This window comes from Ursus arctos, unplaced genomic scaffold (assembly GCF_023065955.2).
Source record: "Ursus arctos isolate Adak ecotype North America unplaced genomic scaffold, UrsArc2.0 scaffold_8, whole genome shotgun sequence".
In the NCBI taxonomy this organism is placed as follows: domain Eukaryota; kingdom Metazoa; phylum Chordata; class Mammalia; order Carnivora; family Ursidae; genus Ursus; species Ursus arctos.
This window is the reverse complement of record NW_026623100.1, coordinates 2,117,777-2,141,486: the sequence shown is the minus strand read 5'-3', so window position 1 is coordinate 2,141,486 and position 23,710 is coordinate 2,117,777. Positions and strand designations below refer to the sequence as shown.

At 40.0% G+C, this 23,710-nt stretch overlaps 1 protein-coding gene across 4 annotated transcripts in view; it reads left to right on the top strand.

Moving 5' to 3' along the window:
• The window catches only part of LIMS1 (LIM zinc finger domain containing 1), a 146,925-nt gene that overhangs the window by 56,152 nt on the left and 67,063 nt on the right, over positions 1-23,710 (top strand). Inside the window, exon 1 of one of the 4 annotated variants that reach the window (XM_057309410.1) lies at positions 4,512-4,535. The exons of 2 other annotated variants lie outside the window; for them this stretch is intronic. The gene's annotated coding sequence lies outside the window, so the exon portion shown is untranslated. Of the gene's footprint in view, positions 1-4,511; positions 4,536-4,561; positions 4,685-23,710 lie in introns of those variants that run through there. One more of the 4 variants, XM_044379106.3, reaches the window with a different exon arrangement.

Below are 23,710 nucleotides of genomic sequence, written 5' to 3'. Positions count from 1 at the left end.
CTTATGGGGTATTTTTTGTTACCTCAATGGTTTGGGCGCGGGGCACGTAGGCATTGAGTTGGCTAGGGACGAGGATACTAGATATCATGGACTTTGCATCCACAGGACTTCAGTGCAGGTTAAAAAGAAAAAAGAAAAACTTTTATAATTATGTGAACATAGCACCTAATTCTATTTTTTTTTTTTTTAAGATTTTAGTTATTTGAGAGAGAGAGAACGAGTGGTGGGGAGGGACAGAGAGAGAGAGAGAGAAGCAGACTGCCCACTGGGCAGGGAGCCCAGTGTGGGGCTCGATCCCAGGACCTGGAGATCATGACCTGAGCGAAGGCAGATGCTTAACCAACTGAGCCACCCAGGCACCCCCCTAATTCTGTTTTAGATTTAATCATGGATTACCTTTACACAGTTTGAGTAAACACTAAGTTTTTCAGGAATGCCATGAAATTTGTAAGTTGAGTGAAAAATGAAGTTTGCTTGGGATTTTACTGTGAGCTGTACTCTCATAGGTAGTATTAATTTCTTTTTATCCTGTTTAGAACCTCAAGCCTTTAAGATAGCAATTAGGATATATTGAGGGACGCCTGGGTGGCACAGTCAGTTAAGCATCTGACTCTTGGGTTTGGCTCAGGTCATGATCTCAAGGTTGTGAGATCGAGCCCTGTGTAGGGGTTGAGGGCAGAGTCTGCTTAAGACTTTCTCTCCCTCTCCCCTTCCTGCTCCTCCCCTGCTCTCTCTCAAATAAATAAATTAATCTTTAAATACATATATATATTGAAAAGTGTTTTGTTTTGTGTTTTGTTTTTAAATGAGAGATAATTGGAAAACAAATGTTTTCTCAAGTGAAATAGGGCAGACACACCTATGTCTAGGGATGAACATGATGAACTTGCTGAGTTGTGTGTTTCATAAAGAAGGACCTAAGAGGCATATAGAAAAATGTGGACATTCAGTAGCACTTGATAGATTGGGTAAATAAAATTGGGTGAGATTACCCCAGATTTTTTTAAATGCCAGAGAGAAAAAGATATGCAAAGTCATTGAAAAAGTTACGGAATAGATCTGTGTCCATTCAGAGAATATTCTATGGAAAATGTGTCTGCTGATTTCTTTTTATCTGTGTGAGACTTATAAGGGAAAAAAGGAAGCATGGCAATCCATCTGGTTCTTTTACCAAGCACCCAAACTGTAGCTGGTGATCATACGGAACTGTAGCTCCATCTGCTGGAGAGAAGCAAACCCACTCTTGCACAGTGTATAAGTGAAAGCGACCCTCTCTCTGTATACAGTCTTAGCAAGCCGCCCAGTATTTATTAAATATTCCCCGTGTGCAAAATAATGCCTTGTCAGGCTCTAGGGTAACAGTAATAAAAATTTAGACACATTCCCTGCTGTCACCATGCTTAGCTTTGAGAGGCTTTCTGCTTTTATGAAAAAGACTTCAGTTTAGCTAGTACATTTTTGCATTCCAAGTTCCCTTCTTAGACTTCTCCATGGATGACTTTTAAGAAGTCATGTAACCTCTCTCTGAGCATCATTTTCCTTATCTGTAAGATAAGAACCACTGCTTCTCCTACAGGCTCAGTTTAAACTTTTATTAAGTGCCTAGTGTGTATGGCAGACATAGGCACAAAGGGCATAAGTTAAGTAGGAGCCCAGTTCTTGCCCTCACGCAGGTTAGAAAAAGAAGCTCTTGCCATATAAGTGAGAGGGCCTCACGGGAGCCCTGATGAGGAACAGAGAACGGGATTGAAAAGGGTTGGGACAGGTTTTTTTAAAGACCTAATGCTTCACTTCAGTTGTACAAGGATATTAGAGTTAGCAAGGGGAAGATGGAAAGATCTTCCAGGCTGAGGGGACAACATAAGTAGCAGCATTGAGATGAGGGCCTGCATGGCATGTGTCACTGCTGGGTTGCATAAAGTGGCAGGGAGTGTCCAGAGATGAGGATTGGCAGATCAGGGGATGTAGGGTTTGTTTGCTTCTTTAAGGGGCTTACCTTTGTGCTCAGTGCGCTGGAGAGCCATTGTAGTGTTTAAGCAAGTTCCATAGAGAGACTCCTGGTTCTTTAAATGAGTTGCTGGTTCAGTCTCCTGGATTTGTTTGAAGGCAGAGAACCTAGTTAAGAGGCTGCAGCCACAGACCAGTAATCATGAGGGCTAGAATGGTGAACCAGTAATCATGAGGGCTAGAACGGTGACAGGGCTAAAATATGAGAGTGATATGGGCAGAAGGACAAATTTGAAAATGAGTTAGAAATTAAAATTAGCAGAAGTAGATGGCTTAAAGGTAAGAAGTCAAGGGCAACTAGGGAATTCCTAGCTTGGGTGACCAGTTTGATAATGTTGCCATACCTGAGAGAGGGCATGTAAAAGGAAGAGCTGGCTATGGGCATGGCAGGGAGGGGGTGACTGATTTAGTCATTTTGAGTTAGGACGTCTCCATGAGAGCAGCCAGCAGACAATTTGATGCATGACTGAGTTCAAGAGAAAGGTCTGGCCAGTGTTGCTAACGTGGAGGAAGTAGTGGAGCCATGAAAGATGGTGAAGTCATCAGGGAGAATATGCATAACGAGACCGGCAGAGAGCCAGGGTTTGAATTCGAGAAGTTGCCACACCCAAAACGCAGGCAGAGGAAGGGGATCCTGCAGAGGAGACAGTGATGGGATGATGAGAAAGACAAGGGTAATGGCCTGGAGACCAAGGGTACTGATTTGAAAATTTCCAGGAGAGCATTGTTTATAAATGTCAAATAAGATAAAGATTGAAAAATGTCTTCTGGATTTGCTCTTGCCTAGAAAAATTTGTCTGAAGAGAGGAGGAGAGGGTGAGATAGTAGCTGGAAGGACTCAAGATAGACTTGTCCTGATCTAAGCATGCGTGCCCCTTTGTCCATCACACTGCCCTGTTTCCTTCACGGTGCATGGTGATATAGGGACATATGCTAGGATTGTTTGCCTCTTCTGGATTTTAATTGCAATAACGTAAGTTACTTTCTTGAAGAGACTTCCATATGCTGGGAATCTTGCTCAGACTTCCGTTCTATTTTCCTTCTCCCAGGAGTGATTGTGGCTGCTTTCCCGGGTTTCTCTCTGTGGTATAGTACTGTCCCTGGTGGGAACAGGGGGGAGGCTGCTTCTCACCCACAAACAGCTTTCGTACTTCCAGCTTCCTTCTACATCCCACTCACATCCCCAAAAGAAAGTAAGTAAATCAAGGCCAGAAAAGTCCTCTGGCTGGAATTGTACCGTGCTGAGTATTGTGTGTGAAGTACAAACCCAGCTCTGATGGTGGGGCTTTAGAGTGAGCCATGAAAGTAGAGCCTTTTAGGTACCCCTGGGGTTGCTGGGCAGATCCCTGAAGTTTAGAGCTCACTCTGCCTCTAGCTTGTCTCAGGTGAGCTCTTTCACCTCTCCAGACAGCAGACTGCTTCCCTGTGGAGTAGATGGCCCTTCAGGGTGCCTTTCACTTCTGCCCTTCTGCTGACAGTCACCATCTCACAATGCTGCCAGTACAGTCTCTAGTGTTGGCATAACAAGCAAAGGTGAGGAGTTGTCTTCTTGTTTTTAAAGATTCACCTATAACTGGAGAAATGCTGTTATCATTCTAAAAATGACTGCATTATAATAAAGAAATTGCTTAAGGAACTTCCTTGTAGTATTCTCAGTGAGTCAGGACAAGGAAGTCATCATTTATGGAAGCGGAAGGCTGTAATTAGTGCTCCTGAATTCCTCCATCTCAACCAAAGATCCCTTTCTTATTCTTCAATGGAAACTTGGCACCCAGGAGTCCTGGGAGGTGACTCAGTCGGGTGTGTGAGGCCTCATTAGCCTTGGCCCTGCTCCTTTTCTGCACTGTTTGTCAAGGATATCTGGGACAGAAGGAGCTGTTTCCCCGGCTCTGTCTGCTGGAGTTTGGCCTGCCTGTCTCTAAACTTGGGCTGAGCCACCAGGAGGAGAAAATAAAGACTAGCCGCTCAAAACTGAAGTGGTAAAGCATTAGAGAAGTAAAAGAAGCTCTAATAATTGAAACATGTAGATACTGTTAAGATCCAAAAGGGTGGAGGCCGTCTTTTTATGAAAGCCCCCACCTCTTTCTATGCTGATCGATTATTGGTTTTTTTCTAAGTATTTTCTGCATGTTACAAGTGCTTTCAGTAAGTTTATGGATGAATTTCTTAGTAAGGTACATAAAACAACTCAACAGGATATGAGTTATGACATTTAGGGGTGTTGCCTTATTGCTTCAGAACTTTGGGGTTATCGTGTAACACGCCATGTCACATGATTTGACTGAATGCAGGGGAAAAAAAAGCCCTCAGCTTGGTTTCATTGGCTTAAATATAGCTCAAGGCAACAGACACAAAGTTAAGATGAGGAAGTACTATACAGTGTAGGAAACAGGAGCTTTTAAAGATAATTCACTGATCTGGAACTGGTTGCCTAGGCCCTGATAAATGAGTGAAAACAAGAGCAGAAGTACCAGAAAGGAGATGCTTTTTTCTTGAGGTGAGAGAAAGGAACTCTGGAGGCACATCAGGTAAAGTGCTTGGAATATCGACTTGGTTTTGCAGAAGTGGGGCTGTGTGTACAAAGTTATTAAGACAGAGGAGTGGAAGTTTGAGAGAAGACATTCATCGAAAAGGTATTCGTCTAAACTTGTATATCCAGTAACAGGAACAGTCTTGGGTAAGTTGTAGTAGCTTTTGGCCATACTAATTAAATTTTTCTTTTCACTGCTACAAAGTGTAATGGTTGTGGTTCTTACTTCCTGGGGGTGCATATTTAATTACTGAGTATATGTAAAAGCAACTTTATGTTTTATTGGTTTCAAAGAGGGTAAAGAAGGGAGGCTATAACCTTATAGAAAACATTAACCACGTTGATAGTGTTTAGTGCCATAAAGTTTATGGTCCTGCAGAAACACGGAGTATTTTTATAGTAATGCTTCTTGTCATTTTGTTACATTAAATATATTTAACCCAAATTCTGTGTAGGGTCTTAAAATAAACAATCATATACTGTTTAACATTATGGTTAGTGAATATGTGTCTTGCCATGGTGTGGAAAAAGCAACTATAACTATTTGAGTTACTTATCCATTAACCTGTGTAAGTCTGTATAAAAACTAGCAGGCCATTTTTAAAGCAACCTTAATGCACCAAATCTATATTTGTAAAACATTTATTGAGAGGTGATTATTCACCCCAAAAGGATCTTGTGCTTTACACATGATCTGCCTTACACAGTGAACTACCTTAGAGATTTAAAGGTTTTATGAAAACATTTATTTCTCAGTCAATCTCCAGGAGCATTGTAATCTTGAGAGGAACATAGCTGTGATATAGAATGGGGTGATGTATTAGGGTCTTTCTTATTTTATATAGGTTAATGTATTCGTAGATATATGTTTTTATATATAAACACATTGTCATAAAATATGGAGTAGTTATAGCATTAGGAAAACAATTATTTTTTTCAAGGACAAGAAAGAAAAAGTTAAAAGGATGATCACTTTGCTTTGGTCTTGCAAATTAATAGAAAGGGCACGTACTTTAGTTTGCAACAACAAGGCACTATGCATGGCATATAGAATTAAAAAATGAGTAAGGTACTTTGGGTAAACATATACACAGTGGTGTAAAAAAAAATTGCATACAAATAAGCATAATCAGACCTCCATGAGTACTGTCAAGTTTTGGGGGATAACCAAAAGGAGAAGTGATCGCAGGGACAGCACCATTTAGTTGATTATTAAATTGGGCTTTGAAGAATGAGTAAATTTCAGCATTTAAAAAATGATGGGAAAGGGTCTTTTCTAGCCAGAGTTGGTGACATCTTGAGCAAAGGTTTGCAGGTCAGTTTACTTCTCTGTTCAGAACTTTCCATTGCCTTTCCACCTCACCTAGAATGGAACCTGGAGTCCTTATTCTGGTTTGCAAGGGCATACTTGATGTGTGCCCTTCTCTTGATTCCTCTTTCTTTCAGATACCATGTCTTTCCTGCCCTTTTCCACTAGATTATAAGATCCATGAAGCAGGGTCTTTGTCTTTCGTATTCCCTCATGTATCCCTAGTGCCTAGAGCTCTAAGTGCTCAGTAAATAAGTTTGGAATGAATTCAAGATATTCAAAGTCATCTAATGTGCTAGGATGTAAGATGTGTTTGTGGGATAAGAGTGATAGGGAGTTCACATGGAGTACTGCTCTTGAATGCAATATAAAGTTTTGGGGTGATTTTGCAGGGAAAGTATATGGTAACATTGCAGTGTGGAGGATGGACTTGGAGAATCAGAGAGTGGAGATAGTAACACCATATAAAAGGTTGTGTCAACGATTCCTTCACACTATCGACATTGGACTCATTTGCTCCATGATAAGCACTGTGTTCAGTTCTGGGGATGCAAAGATGACTGAGAAATAGTTCCAGTTGTTGGGAGCAGATGTGTGAACATCTTGCAGTAGAGGTCTCAACGAAGTGGCGTCATGGATACTTGAACCAGGGCCTTACCATGGGTAACAAGGAGTATTAAGTCTCATGGACTGTTTCTTCATTTCAGCAGCTCCAGGAGTTCCCAGAGAAAAAAATGAAGCTATTACGGGAACTTCAGAAAGTGTCTTTAGTCATTTATGTGTGTGTGTGTGTGTGTGTGTGTGTGTGTGTGTGTACATTTTTTTTAAAATGCAGAGACCTTACTGTGATTTTGAATTACATCTTGCCTGAAAGTTCTTATCAATACATTGATTGGCCCATTCATTCTCAGAAGAAAGATGCATATAGGAACAGTGCCTCTATAACTGCCTCTACCCAGTGTCTATACTAGGTCAGATTTTAGCTCCAAGTGAGTGCATCACTTTGGGGGCATAGTTTGCCAGTCTACAGAATGGAGATGATGTCCTACAGAGTGGATAATTGAATTAAATGAGGTGATGTATAGGAAAGTATTTTATACATCAAACATTGCTACAGGTATATGGTGGTATTGTTGGGGGTGAGGAGGGGTACTCTCCCACCCCAGATGAGAGTTTGGGATAGGATATATAGAACATGGAAAAATTGAAAAATGAATTTTACCAAATATTCTGGGTTGGGGGAGAGAAGAGGCAGATATTCTCTTAGCAATATATTTATGGAGCTTAAAAACTATGCAAAAGGAAGTTTGCAGCCTGAGCAACTATTTGGACACGCAGTTCTTTGTGTTCCGCCATTCATGGTCTTTCTTGTCACTAATTTGACAGTTTCAGACCTGTAAGGAGAAGCTACCTTTCTCGTTCATGTATTTATTCACTGAGTCTGTTTATCCTTCAAACACTTTGGTATAGTTGAAAGACTATGGATTTTAGAGCTACCAGATGTGGGTTCAAATCTTCCCTCTGCCACTTATATGGTTTTTTTTTTTTTTAAGATTTTATTCATTTATTTGACAGAGAAGGCACAAGCAGGGGGAGCAGCAAGCAGAGGGAGAAGGAGAAGTAGGTACCCTGCAAAGCAGGGAGCCCGATGTGGGGCTCAGTCCCAGGACCCCAGGATCATGACCCGAGCCAAAGGCAGACACTTAACCAATTGAGACATCCAGGCACCCCCACTTGTATGGTTCTTAATAAATTATAAAATATCTGAGTCACAAGATTCTTCATCTGTAAATGGCAATAATTCCTAATCTGTAGGTAGTAATGATTAACTGACATGTACAAGGATCCTAGCTTGATATTTGGTGGGATTTAGGTGGTCAAGAAATGTTCCCTCCTCTCTTGTTTTTTTTTTTTTTTTTTTTTTTTTAAGATTTTATTTATTTGACAGAGAGAGAGGCAGCCAGCGAGAGAGGGAACACAAGCAGGGGGAGTGGGAGAGGAAGAGGCAGGCTCCCAGCAGAGGAGCCTGATGCGGGGCTCGATCCCAGAACCCTGGGATCACGCCCCGAGCCAAAGGCAGACGCTTAACAACTGCACCACCCAGGCGCCCCCTCTCTTCTTTTTTTATTGTGGTAAAATACATATACCATAGAATGTGCCAATTTAACCATTTTTAAGTGAAAAATCAGTGGCATTAATTACATTCATGATGTTGTACAACTATCACCACTGTTTTAAAAACTTTTCATCATCCCAAACAGATATATATCCCATTAAGCATTAACTCCCCAGTCTTTCCTCCTAGGCCATGATAACTTTTAAACACTTTCTGTCTTTATGAATTTGCCTCCTGTATATTTATATAAGTGGACTTATATAACATAAGACCTCCCTGTCTGGCTTCTTTCACATAGTATAATGTTTTTGAGGTTCATCCGTATTGTAGCACGTGTCAGAATTTCTTTCCTTTTTATGAATTAATATTATTGCATTCTATGGATATGCCACATTTTGTTTATCAGTTCATCTGTGGAAGGACACTTGGGTTGTTCCCACCTTTCAGCTATTATGAATAATGCTGTTGTGAACACAAGAGTACAAGTATATGTTTGAATCCCAGTTTTCAGTTCTCTGGGGTAGATGCCCAGAATTGGAATTACTGAACCATATGGTAATTCTATGTTTAACTTTTTGAGGGACCACCAAACTCTTTCCCCTCTTTGTTTTTTATTTTACTCTACATCATTCATACAGGTATCCTTTAAGATCCAGAACTACTAGAGCTCAAGGTTGAGAGAAACCAAGTTCTGTTGAGTATTTGATGATCTTCATGATTTTTTTCCCATTCTAAATAAATGTGATCCTCTTCAAACTCTCCCATTGCCTGACTACCATTGAAGAGATTTTTCTTCTCTCTTTTGTTCTTTTCTTTCTTAAATCTCTCCCCTTCTCTTACGTTTTCTTCCCCTCACCAATTCTTTCCCTCTCCCCGTCTGATTCTGTCACCATCCCCCATCTTTTCTAAAGGGAGGAAATCTGTCAGGAGCTGGTCCTTCTTTTCCATCTCCCAGCCTCACTCGCACCTGGAGTTGTTGTCCTCCTTGTGGAAGGTGTCCTAGGGGATGGAATGAGATCAAGAGGCTAGATCACATTGATGTGTAATGAACTTCTTTAAGCCAGACTTTCAGAAGGATTGGCATTTATAATAAATAATGGCAAGAATTTGGGAAAAGTTGGGTAGAAAATAAGAAAATAACATCATCCCAGAGAAGAATCGTTTTCAGGGTTGCCAGCTCAGCACATTGTTAGCAGCAGTTTGGAGGAATTCATAAAAGAATTTTTTTCACAGACGAATCAGCCAGAAATAAACCCCAGACTGCCAAATCAGATGTGATTTTTTTAGTCAAAGAAACTGCTTTTCATTCCCTGTAATCCTGATTGGCCTGGTCAGTAATTGAAAGTCAGTATTCAGTTTGATTTTACTTATATCTGAGACCATTATAAAGGTCTTCATTCATTGTGTATCTGATGAGACACTAATGGGAAATAAAGGATGTATCCATGCATCTTAGGAGAATGGAGTGTACACACATGAAGTAGCAAAAATTAGAACAAAGCTGCATTCAAATTTAGTCAGTAGCAGTGAACTATTGATAATGGTCCTAAGGAGAAAGTGAGCCGCAATGAGAATTTTGACCTTAATTTTAATGACTTATTAACACATGGACCAGTAGAGAGGTGAAGGGAAGAATATGGTAGGTAAACGGATGATGGGAATAAATAATGCAGCTGTGGGGAAGGGGATAGATTTTGCCTAGAAAGCACCCCACAGCCCTGCCTGGTAAGGGTGATTCTATGGAAGTAATTGGAGTGGAAAGGAAGGAAAAAAGGGAATTGTGATCCAGACTTTCCATGACTAACCACCAGATGACTACATCAGTGACTCAACATGTTCACGGGGTTTCTAAACGTTCAAAGAAAGGGAAGTAACATTTACTGAGAATGCACTTTGTGCTGTTAAATACTAAATGCTTTCCTTCTGTTTGTTAGTCTTTGAGCCAGTGAAGGGGTTTTATTATGCCCACATTTATAGATGAAGAATCTATCCTGCAGGTGAGGAAATTTGCCCTGGCTAATAAGAGATAGAGTCCAGGCTGCCACTCCCCCTTGTTTTCTGGGCTACATTTCTTTATCCTGTAACAAGGCTTATTGTATTATCTAGATTGGTGTATCCAATAAACACATAACGTGAGCCATATCACATATATAGTTTAAATTTTTCTGGAAGCCATGTACAAAAAGAAACAGGTGAAATTAATTTTTTAAAAGATCTTATTTATTTGAGAGAGTGTGTGTGCACGAGTGGGGTGGGGGGCAGGAGGGAGAGGGAGAAGCAGACTCCCCGCTGAGCAGGGAGCCTGACTTGGGGCTTGATCCCAGCCAAAGGAAGATGCTTAATTGACAGCCACCCAGGTACCCAGGTGAAAAATTAATTTTCATAATATATTTTATTTAACTCCATAGGCCAAGCTGTTGTAATGCCCAAGCTATATACATATCGTGTAACATATTGAAACTATTGAGATATTTTACATTTTGGTGAGCTACATCTTTGAAATCCCAAGTCCATTTTACCCTTACAGCACATCTTGACTTGGGTTAGCCACATTTCAAGTTGCTGCATGTGGGTAGTGGCTACCAAATTAGCATAGGTCCGAGAAAGGTATTGAGACTCATCCTAAAAAATCTAGGGTAGAGGCTCTGCCTTGAAGTCATTGGGAAGACATAAGATGGAGCGAGAGAGCAGCTTCTCTTAAGATGGAAAACTATAGAAGAAAAGTACAATACATGAAAGGGAGGACTGCTCTTTAAAAGCAAGTAAAACATAGAGCATAACGTTCAGAGTTGTCAGGTCACTGTGTTGTACACCTGAAACTAATGTAAACACTGTTTGTCAACTATGCTTAAATAAAAAATTAAATTAAAATTAAGAAAGTGAGTGGGGTGCCTGGGTGGTCAGTCGGTTAAGCGTCTGCCTTTGGCTCAGGTCATGATCTCAGGGTCCTGGGATCGATCCCCGCAACGGGCTCCCTGCTCAGTGGGGATTCTGCTTCTCCCTCTCCCTCTGTCACTCCCCCTGCTTGTCTGTCTGTCTCTCTCTCTCTCTGTCAAATAAATAAATAAAATCTTTTTAAAAAATTAAAAAATAAAAAATAAAATAAAATTAAGAAAGTAAAGAGGTGGGGCACCTGGCTGTCTCAGTCGGTGGAGCATGTGACTCTTGATCTCCGGGTTGTAAAAGTTCAGGCTCCACAATGGGTATAGAGATTACATAAAAATAAAATCTTAAAAAAGAAAGAAAGAAAGAAAGTCATTACTGTATCGTGTAAGGCATATTACTGACCGAAGGGCCATTTATGGAGAGCGGTCAAGTCATACCAGTCTTTATCACCACCACCAGTAACGACCACAGGAAAACTGGGGCATTAGGTGCTAGATGCTGAACCATATTTAGTCAGGGGAATGACATGTCTTGGCAAATCTACTAACCATTAAGAATGGAACCACAGCTTTTAATGTATATATGCATGGTGTTGACAAAAGAATCAGTTCTTCCAAACGCCTGATGCCTTTTTCAGATGGGAGCTATAATATCTGCTTGAGGAAATAACCGTGAACAAACTACCTTATATGGGAATTTCCACAGACTTCAGCTCTACCCAGAGCAAGATAAATGATAGTTGCAGACTTCTATTGCAGCAAAACAGGAATTATTTTAAACTGTTCTTGGAATTTCCCCTTCATCCTCTTCCTGTGATTGTGCCGCCTACTTTGTTGTCTTTGTCCCACTTAACTTCTGTCACTTCTATCTTTCAGTCTTTTCTCATTGTACTTTTTTCTTTTTGTTTCATTTTGTTTTGGTAGTAAGCTGTGAACTAGGATCCTGTTCTCTGGTCTCTTACCTGTGGGACTTTAATTCCGTTCCTACACCCAAAAAATGAAAAGGATGAATTAGAATTCTTCACAATCATTCAGGCCCCTCACTTTGGAGCTTGGAGCCTCATTTTTACATTAATATTGTTGTGCTACCATCTCCAGAACTCTTTTCATCATGTAAAACTGAAATTCTTACCTTCACATTCCCCTCCACCCCCAGCCCCAGGCACCCACCATGTTACTCTCTGTCCCTATGGATTTGGCGATTTCAGATACCTCATATGAAGTTTAATCATATAGTATTTGCCTTTTTGTGACTGGCTTATTTCACTCAGTGTAATGTCCTTAAGGCTCATTTGTGTTGTAGGTCTCAGAATTGCCTTCCTTTTTAAGGCTGAATAATATTCCATTGTGTGGGGGCACCTGGGTGGCTCAGTCATTAAGCGTCTGCCTTCGGCTCAGGGTGTGATCCCAGAGTCCTGGGATCGAGCCCCACGTCAGGCTCCTCTGCTGGGAGCCTGCTTCTTCCTCTCCCACTCCCCCTAACTGTGTTCCCTCTAGCTGGCTGTCTCTCTCTCTCTGTCAAATAAATAAATAAAATCTTAAAAAAAAAAATCCATTGTATGTATATATCACATTTATCACATTTTGTTTATTCATTTGTCAACGGACATTTGTGTTGCTTCTACCTTTTGGCTGTCGTGAACAATGCTGCCGTGAACATGGGTGTACAGATATTTCTTGGAGTCCCTGTTTTGAATTATTTTAGATATACCCAGAAGTCGAATTGCTGGGTCAGATGGTAACTCTATTTTTTATTTTTTGAGCATGGTCATACTGTTTTCCATACTGCACCATTTTATATTCCCACCAACAGTGCAGAAGGGTTCCAGTTTCTCCACATCTCCAACATCTGTTATTCCCCCCCCCTTTTTTTTAAATAGTAGCCATCCTAACTTGTCTGATTTTGATTTTGATTTGCATTTCTCTAATGACTAATGATATTGAACATCTTTTCATGTACTTATTGGCCATTTCTGTTCCTTCTTTGGAGAAAAGTCTGTTCAAGTCTTTTGCCCATTTTTTTTCAATCTGGTTGGTTTTTTGTTGTGGTTGGATTATATGAGATCTTTGTAGATTCTGGATATTAACTCCTTATCAAATATATAATTTGCAAATATTTTCTACCATTCCATGAGTTGTTTTTTTAACTCTTTTGATTATGTCCTTTGATGCACAGAAATTTTTAATGTTGATGTAGTCCCAGTTCTCTATTTTTACTTTTGTTGCCTCTTCCTTTGGTGTCCTATCCAAGAAATCATTGCCAAATTCAATGTCATGAAGCTTTTCCCGTATGTTTTCTTCTGGGAGTTTTATTTGATCCATTTGGAATTAATTTCTGTATATAGTGTGAGATAAGAATTCAACTCCATTCTTTTGTATGTGGATATATTTCCCATTTTGGGCTTCCTGGGTGGCTCAGTCTGTTGAGGATCCAACTCTTGTTATGTCATGATCTCAGGGCCTGAGATTGAGCCTTGCTTGAGAATCTTTCCCTCTCCCTCTCCCAACTGTGTGCGCACGCACTCTCTCTCTCTCTCTCTCTCTCTCGAATGAATGAATGAATGAATAAAAGCTTTTAAAAAATAAAATAAAAAATTTAATTTTCCTGTTTGTTGAAAAGACTCCTTTTCCCATTTGAATGGTCTTGACACCCTTGTCTAAAATATTTAACTGTATTTGTGAGGGTTTATTTCTAGGCTCTCAGTTCTGTTCCTTTGGTCTGTGTGTCTGTCTTTATGTCAGTACCACACTGTTTTGATACTGGAACTTTGTAGTAAGTTTTGAAATCAGGAAATGTGAGACCTCCAACTTTGTTTCTTTCGAGATTGATTTGGCTTTTTGGGGTCTCAGAATTTCATATGAATTTTAGGATGGATTTTTCTATTTCTGCAAAAAACATTATTGAGATTTTGATAAGGATTAAAGCCTCATTTTTGAATTCTGTAAAGCAAGGGTGATATTTTTGCCCAGTGATTTAATTTAAGGCAGCAGTTTCTACCTATAGAAATGCCAGATAAGGCCTAGAGGCTTGGGGTTAGCCGTAGGCATCTATGGATGGTAGGAGGCACATGCTGGAGCAAAGATTAGGAACAAGGAATGATTTCCTGGCATGTATTTGCTATAGTGCCTTAAAACATGTTTAAGGAATTGTGTAGGGGATCTTCACTCTCTGCTGCAGACACAGAACAGCTAATACTCTCTTGACTTCCCTGTGACCCAGTAGTAGTATATTGAGGTCATGTCATTCAGTGACCAACATGACTATAGTACTTTATTATCTTTCCCAGTTTGTTTCTAATTAATACTCTATTTGATTCTTACAACGAGATTGTGAGGTAAACAAGCATATGCTGTCTTTGATTCATAAGCAAGGAAAGTAAATGCTTTGCAGAAAACTTTTGGGTGGCCATGTAATAGCTAGAATGATGGCAAAGCCAGAGGGAGGCCTCAGGAGCCTGGTGCAGCCTTCTTTCTGCGGCACAGTTGGGCACCATAGTCGCAGGGTGGGGCTGTGATCTCTCCTTGTAGTGGTGGAGGCTTTATGGGAGCCATCTAGTGTAACCTGCTGGCTCCTTTGACTCTCCCCTACCTGTCCTTATGGGCACACAAAGGAGTGTGCTGAGTTGGGGGAACAGTGGTTGGGAAGATTTATGGCGGGAAAGGGATTCACAGTTAGGGAAAATGGCTAGAAATGAGGCCAGACAGGTAAGTAAGTGCATTGTAAAGGGCTATGTTGTTAGAAGGTGCGGGAGGGACAGTAAAGTGTCCTCCAAACTGAGAAGGCAATTTGAGAAATGAAGAGGAAGCAGGTGACTCCATACAGTTTCCAGGGTAATCTACTGACAGTGGTTGGGGGTGGGGGCGGTGATAGGGGCAGTGGTGGTAAGGGGAATCTCGAAGAAGATGAGAAGGTGATCCACGGCAGCTGCATAGTTATTTTCTGTAAAGTCCAGACCTTAGTCCACGTATTTTATAGAGCAGTGGGACATGCAGAAGGGCACTGTAGTGACATCAAAGGTTTGCACATACCTCAGAGGGCTTGCATACACCCAATCAACAGCTAACCTTCAATTAGATCTTGAGGCACCACCTGTGCGTTAGGAAGGGGGGGAGACTATGTTATCTCTAACACAGGCCAAAACAAGCCTCCCCCTATCTCAGCCTTGGCAGGCATTTCTAAGGTATGTATGTTAATCTCCAAGGGAGCTGGAACAAACAGCCCCCAAAGAGGTCATCGATTGAAAACGAACATGATAGAGGGCCAAAGACAGGGCCAGTATTGTCAGCACTCCTACATATGTCTCTTATGTTATACCAAGGTCTTTGAACTGTATCCCGTATAAAATAGACATCCATAGAAATATTTTAATTTAATATTTCTGCTCATAGTATGATCAGAATTGCATTAAAAAATATTTGCAGTGAGGGAAAGGAGAAATATTGATGATAATGGTGATATGTTTTTTGTATTTAACATTAATTATGTGGCACTTGTCAACCTTAAAAATAAAATAGGCAGTTATTTTCCTAGCAAAATGAGTTTATTCAGGAATAGCAGAGGAATTGCAATTTAGGACAAGCAAACTATGGCAAACCACAGGTAAGTCCAAAGGGACAAAGGGAAGGTTGCTTTTATTAGGTGTTAGGAGAAAATTGGGGAAGATTATTGTGAACAAAAGTTCACTAGAAAAGAAGAGTTTTTGAAGTGGGGGAGATATTGTCCCTCTTTTTCTTAAAAGCCAGAGATAAAATTCCTGTGGGAAAAGTGCCCTTTCTTTGTCTAGATAAGAATTACTTTCCTTCTTGCTGCAGGTTATGCAGGCCATGGCGAGTGGTGTGTTGCTGAGAGCTCCCCCTTCTGGGCTTCCCAACTCTATTTTCAGTGAGGTTTCCCTTACTCCTTCTCCTACACTTGACTTTCATTAACCCATTTGATTTTCATAGGAGCTGTATGGGGTATGGTTATAACCATCCCCTTTTTAGAAATAAAAATAGCTAGTAAGAACCAAAGCTAGGATCTGAGTTCAAGGCTGGTTGATTCTGAATCCAGCATTTTATGGAAGGAAGAGTGAGGATGGGGGACATCAGCTGGGTATGCAGTACGTTATGGGGAGGGTGTTAGGCATGTACATGTCAATGAAGAGAGGAATGGAGATGACATTTCATACATTAAATCAACTGGTTTTAGTGACTGGGTTGGTGAGAAAGAAGATACTGAGGAAGACTTTGAGATTTTAGCTTGGCAGCCAGGTTATAGGGATGCCTTTGATCAAGATAAAGTGGTCACTGCTATACAATATTCAGTTTCCCCACTACCCCACCGGTGATAAATAGAACATAATGAAGCATGCCAGTTGTCTAATACCTTTACCATATAAGTAGTGCTTGTATACAATTATTTTTTACACAAGGACATGTTTCTATCTAGTTAAGATTCACTGTGATATAAATTTTAGGTTTATTTCTCTCTAACCTAAATATTCAGAAAAGAGATAGACGTTGACCTCTCATAAAATTTGCTATTAAAGATACTAAATTCCTTGGGGCGCCTGGGTGGCTCAGTCGTTAAGTGTCTGCTTTCGGCTCAGGGCGTGATCCCGGGGTGCTGGGATCGAGCCCGGCATCGGGCTCCCTGCCCTGCTGGGAGCCTGCTTCTTCCTCTCCCACTCCCCCTGCTTGTGTTCCCTCTCTCGCTGGCTGTCTCGCTCTCTCTGTCAAATAAATAAATAAAATCTTTAAAAAAAAAAAATAAAGGTACTAAATTCCAAAGTACGAAATTAAGTGAAACTTTATACTATGGCTAGGGTTTCTTTTTCCTGTGTTCTTTCTGCTTATTTACTTCTGGGTTTTGAAGTGTGTGTCTAGGTCTTCATTTACGTCTTAAGGGAATCGCATCTGAAAGCTAGCCCTTTGTATCTGTTTTTGCTAGTCTTGACTGTTTAACCTGTCTCTGATGTGTCTTACACTGATCCTTTTCTCTTAAACAGTTTATATTCAATAACTCTCATTATCATCTTCTTCTGAGTGTGCTTCCTAGCAAAAAATTTTTTTTATTTATCCACCTTTATTGAGATATAAATGTCCAGTATTTTTGAGGAACTTCCATACTGTTTTCCACAGTGGCTGAACCAGTGGATTCCCACCAGCAGTGCACAAGGCCTTCCTTTTCTCCACATCCTTGCCGACACTTAACTCTTATCTTTTTGATAATAGCTGTTCCAACAGGTATGAGGTGATATTTCCTTGTGGTTTTGATTTGCATTTCCCTCATGATTAGTGATGTTGAGTACTTTTTCATGAACTTGTTGGCCATTTGTATGGCTCTGGACAATCCGAAGCCTCTGCCCATTTTTTAGTCATATTGTTTGTGTTTTGGCTATTGAATTGTATGATTTCCTCATATACTTTGGATATTAACCCCTGTTAGATACATGGTTTGGAAATATTTTCTTCTATTGTTGCCTTTTCATTTTGTTGATTGCTTCTTATGCTGTGCAGAAGCCTTTTAGTTTGATGTAGTCCCGCTTACTGATTTTTGCTTTTGTCACTTGTGCTGTTGCTGTCTTGTCCAAAAAATCACTATCAAGACTGATGTCAAGTTGCTTTTCTTCTAGGAGTTTTACAGTTTCAGGTCTTAACATGTAAGTCCTTAATCCATTTCAGGTTAATGTTTGTGAGTGGTGTAAGATAGAGGTCCACTGTTATTCTTTTGTACCAGCATAATGTTTTATGTCTTCTGTTTATGAAGTATTATTTACAAGTGGCAAGATGTTTTTTAATAATGGTTATAAATCAAGTGGTGGCTACTCAGGCTTTTACTGTGGGTTACATTCATGTGATTTTGTACCTGAGAACTAACAATGCCCCTTTTCAAACTTACTTTCATTTTCTGAAAATTGTGTGCATGTAATATCTTTAGGAGCCACGTGATGGCAGAAACAGTGCTTTGAAACTTGTGGACTTACAAACATGCTCTAAGAGAGTGTCTGCTCTGTATCTTCATCCTTTTTTTATTTAAAAAAAAAAAAAAACGGGAAAAAAGGCATAGAATTTAGTAGAAGAAGCCTTCAAATATCTATCACGTACTTAAGAAAGAAAACATCACAAATATAGTTGAAATCTCCTGGTGCATTTTCCTGTTCCAGTTTTCCCCTGCCCCTACTTTTCCTCTGTTAGGAAACCATTTTCCTAAATTTGTATTACTTCTCTATATATCTTTATACGTTTATTACACGTTTATATATTTTTAACCGTACAAGAGATTGTTTCTTTTGTTTTATATTTTATTTGGTGTATTCTATTTGTGTTATTATGAAACTTTAGGTTTCCACTTAACAGTGTTTTTTAGATTTATTTATGTGGATTTATGTAGGTTTAGTGAATGACTTTTCTTTTGAAGCTATATAGTGTTCCATGGACGATATCACACTTTTTACATCTTTTTTCTTAAGGATTGATGTTTAGAGAGACAGTATAGTAGAGTGATTATAGACTAGGGATCTGGGGACCTGGTGTACCCTTTCAGATCCCATTGCTGTCCCTTACTAGTACAGAGCTTGGTTTCTACTTCTGCAAAATAGGGGTAGCACTTGTTTCACAGGGTGTTGTGACCACTAAATGAAATAGCGTATAGAGCATTAACACCATAATTATTATTATCACACTACAACAAGGTAACAGTAATGTAGAACCAGCATTATTTTGTGCCTTTTATTAAATTCTGTTGAAACTGGAAGTCATCCTGAAAGAAGGGGGAAGAATAGTGAAAATGAGGACTTGTAGACAGTTGAAGTGGCTTCTTTCAGATGACTTCTGCTTTCTCTAAAGTAGGCGAGGTTATCCCTAAGAGTGATGGGAAAGGAGGGTGGGTGGATGATTTGAGAGTGCTCAGTGTTTGAAGTGACCTTGTTTGGACCATGATCTGGCTAGGTGCTTGCAAAAGAATTTCCTGTTTAGGTTATATGCTTTTCTTGTTTGTTTTGTTTTTTCTCAGCAACTTTTCACCTGATAAATCATGAAGGCTCTACCACCACTCTGGAGTTTCTCTTTCCCTCCTCCCATAGCACATCTTGCTGCCTAGACCGTATTCCACAGCTGGATATCTCCAGGCCTGTAATCCTCTCCACCTTGGATCCAAACCATTTATGGCCTTCTGTCACATGTCACATAAATTTCCTAGCCTGGCAATGACAGGTCTTCAAAATATGGCCCTGACTGCCTTGTTGCCTTATCTCCTGCATTCTTCTGCTCCCACTGTGTTTCCACAGAATGAGGCTACCCACTCTTCCCTGAGTCACTCTCCACCTTTCCATGCCTTTGTTCTATTTCTTTTTTCTCTACGTAGAATATTATCTTCTCCTCTCTCCCCATGCCCTTCTTTTGAAATTTAACATATCCTTTACTGTATTTTGTGTGATGGAGTTATTTAAACATCCCTCAGATGTGACATCCTCAGATACTTCATTACAAAAAGCGCCCAGTAAACCTAGGAATCCTGCCGCAGACTTTCTATTGTCCGGTCATTACATTTGGGGCTGTTTTTATACTGCTCTCAGGGTATTGTGTTCTGACTTCAAGGTAGTCATGCTTACTTTCATCCCCATTGGTTGAATTTTTTTTAAGTTAAAATAATTCTCTCTTTTTTTTTTAAGATTTTATTTATTTATTTGACAGAGAGAGAGAGCGAGAGAGGGAACACAAGCACAGGGAGTGGGAGAGGGAGAAGCAGGCTTCCCGCGGAGGAGCCTGATGCGGGGCTTGATCCCAGGACTCCGGGTCGACTCCCTGAGCCAAAGGCAGACGCCCAACGACTGAGCCACCTAGGTGCCCATTAAGTTAAAATAATTCTATTATGAAAATTTTCTAATATAAAATTGGAAGAAATGAATCTCCATATACTCATTACCCTCCCATACTACATGACTGTATTTACTTCATATATCCTTGTTGTCTCTCTTTATTAACTGAGATATAATTGACATACATTAGTTTCAGGTGTACAGCGTAATGATTTGATATTTATATATTGTGAAATGATTATCACAATAAGTCTCAACATCCATTATGATAGTTACAAAATTTTTTTTCTTGTAATGAGGACATTTAAGATCTGCTCTTAGCAACTTTCAGATATACAGTGCAGTATTATGAGCCATGGTCACCACACTGTATGTTGCATCTCCATGACTTATTTTATAACTGGAAGTTTACATTGTGACCACCTTCACCAATTTTGCCTACCCCTCCAACTCCTACCTCTGGCAGCTCACAATCTATTCTCTGTCTCTATGAGTCCTTTTTTTTTTTTTTAGACTCCACATATAAGTGAGATCACACAGTATTTGTCTTTCTCTGACTTATTTCACTTAACATAATGCCCACAAGGTCATTCCATGTTGCTGCAAATGGCAAAATTTCATTCTTTTTGTGGCTGAATAATATTCCAGTGTGTGTGTGTGTGTGTATCACATTGTCTTTTTTTTTTTTTTTAAGATTTTTTTATTTATTTGAGAGAGAGGGAGAGGCAGATTCCCTGCTGAACAGGGACCCCAATGCAGGGCTCGATCCCAGAACCCTGGGATCATGACCCAAGCTGAAGGCAGACGCTTAACTGATTGAGCCACCTAGGCGCCCCCATATGTCACATTTTCTTTATCCATTCTTCCATCAGTGAACACTTAGGCTGGTTCCATGTCTTGACTATTGTAAATAATGATGCAGTGAACATGGGGGTGCAGATATCTTCAAGTTAGTGTTTGTGTTTCTTTCACATAAGTATCCAGAATTGGAAATGCTGGATCACATGGTAGTTCTGTCTTTAATTTTTTGAGGAATCTCCATACTTTTTTCCACAGTGGCTGCACCAATTTACATTCCCACTAAAAGTGCACAAGGGTTCCCTTTTCTCCACATCCTCACCAGCACTTGGTACTTCTTGTCATTTTGTTAATAGCCAGTCTAAGTGATGTGATGTAGTATTTCACTGTGGTTTTGACTTGCATTTCCCTGATGATGAGTGATATTGAGCACTGTTGGACTGTCTTTTTTTTTTTTTTTTTAAGATTTTATTTATTTATTTGACAGAGAGGGAGACAGCGAGAAAGGGAACACAAGCAGGGGGAGTGGGAGAGAAAGAAGCAGGCCTCCTGCCGAGCAGGGAGCCTCATGCGGGGCTCAATCCCAGAACCCTGAGATCATGACCTGAGCAGAAGGCAGACACTTAACGACTGAGCCACCCAGGCGCCCCATCATCTGTATGTCTTCTTTGGAAAAATGTCTAGGTCCTCCACGTATTTTTTAATCTGTTTGGTTTTTTGCTATTGAGTTGTCTGAGTTCTTTGTATATTTTGGGTATTAACTTCATCGTGTATATGGTTTCCAAATATTTTCTCCCATTTGGTAGGTTGCCCTTTCATTTTGTTGATCGTTTTCTTTGCTGCGCAGAAGCTTTTTAGTTAGATGTAGTCCCGCGTGTTTATTTTTGCTTCCTATGCCTTTGCCTTTGGTTTCAAATAAAAAACTCATTGCAAAGTTGATGTGAGGGAGCTTACTGCCTATGTTTACTTCTAGGCGTTTTATGGTTTCAGGTCTTATGTTTAAGTCTTTAATCGATTTTGAATTAGTATCTGTGTGTGGTTTAAGAGAGTGGTCCAGTGCCATTCTTTGCATGTGACGGTTCAGTTTTCCCAGCACCATTTACTAAAGAGACTGTCCTTTCCCCACTGTATGTTCTTGGCTCCTTTGTTATAAATTAACTGACCATAAATTCACAGGTTTATTTCTGGGCTCTCTGTTCTGTTCCATTGAACTATGTGTGTGTTTTATGCCGGTATCATACTGTTTTGATTACTGCGGCTGCGTAATATAGTTTGAAATCAGCTTTATTCTTCTTTCTCAAGATTGCTTTGGCTATTAGGGCTCTTTTTTCTCTCTTAATTTACTTAAGTATTTAAGAAACAAATCCCAGACATTAGGTCATTTGATTCCAAATTACTTCAGAATTAGTCTCTGATAATATGGACATTTTCTTATATAAACACATGCTATTATCACATCTAACCAAACGAGTGGATTCTTTGGCATCATCCAATACCCAGTCCCTGATCAAATTTTTCACCTATCCTAAGAATATTCCTTTACAGTTGGCTTGTTTGAACCAGGATCTAAACAAAGGCCATACTTCAATAATACATTTGACTGTTACATCTCTTAAATCTCTTTTAATTTGGAGGAACACCCCTTCCGCATTTTTCTCTGCTATAATTACTTTTTGGGGATACTAGCTCTCTTGTTATGTTGAATTATAGTTTTGAATTTTTTAAATAAACTTTTATTTTGAAATAATGTTAGATTTGTGGGAAAGTTGCAAAGATAGAGAGTTCAGAGAATCCTTCTATACCCCTCACCCAGCTTCCTCTTTTGTTAACATGTTACATTACCTTCATAGCATCCAGCCAAGGATCTTACATTGCATTTAGCCTTGGTTGAATTTTAAAATAATTTCTGATCTTAAGCTCTCTTCCACTGTTGAGAAAAATAGCCCTTTTCTGGCTAGGAAGCAGTACACTGTAATGGTTAAAAATATGATTAAAACCAAGCATTAGCTTTCAAATTTTTAATAACATAAAAACTGTGTGATCTTAGATTACGTATACTGCTACATCAGTTTCATCATCTTTAAGATGGAAATAATACTATTACTTTATTTGATCATTGCAAAAAATAAATTTGATAAATGCATGCAGAGTGCTCAGAAGAGTTCCTGGCGCATGGTAAGCACTCAGTAAACGTAGCTCTTGACAAAGGTAGTATTTCCTAAATCATAGTGAATGTCAGAGAAGAATCTGGCTCCCGTGGCAGGGAGTGGGGGACCATTTGCTTTGGTTCTGTGACAGGGATCTCATTCAGTTTTAAGTATTTCACCTCTATCTTAAGAATTTTCATTCCATAGAACATATTTCTGTAGTATGTATAGATCAGTCAGATATGGGCTGCAGGAGTTGCCTTTTTCCCTTGACAGGTATTTCTTAAGATCATGATCGGGGAATGAAACTGCATACTTTCTGTTTTTCTTGATTAGTCTCACATAGTGATTGGTTTATGTTTTAGAGTCACCTCCTTTATAAGGTGGCTGTTTGTATGCTTAAACTCTAACATTCGTTTGTGGTTGTAAAGTGCTCTCAGAGGAATTGAAATGGGTTTGGTCACATTCTCAGTGCCTCTTCCTGCACCCACACCCTCCTAACATCTCTGTGTTGTCTCGGTTGCTTCCAGAGCCTCCCCAGTTGCTGTGTAACAGTGCGCATGGTTTCAGCAGAGTTGCTCTGACACAGGAAACCTGTTTTCATTAGAATCTTTGCCCTTTTTTCCAGAACTCTTGGAAACATTGAGTCATCACATGTACTTTGCAAGGAAATAAGGCAGCATTGGTAATTTTGACCTGCAGAACTCTAAGGAATCCCGGAATTCAGTTAAATTGAAGATAACCAGTTTGACTGCTTTCTTTCACTGGCCTTTGCTTCCAGACTGGTAGAAGAAAATTAGCCAAGGAGGAAGACGTATATTGTCCAGGAGTACACAACAGGTCTCCTTCCAAACCCTCAGACTGTCCATTCATGATATTCATCTAGAGCATAACTAGACTACTTCTCATTTTCAGGGACGGAGAGTGTGGGCTGGCTGTGGTGAGCTTGGCAGTCTCTCGTCTGTGTTTACAGTCTGGGACTTGTCCTCAGGGCTCCTGTGCCTGTCAGGTTCCAGAAGCTTCCTGGCTTAGTTTTGTCAGTGTTGAGAGGCAGTTCTAGTTCACAGTGGACCTTTTGATGACCTGTGGGGGTCGTGTTTGGTGGCCCAGAGACAGTGTA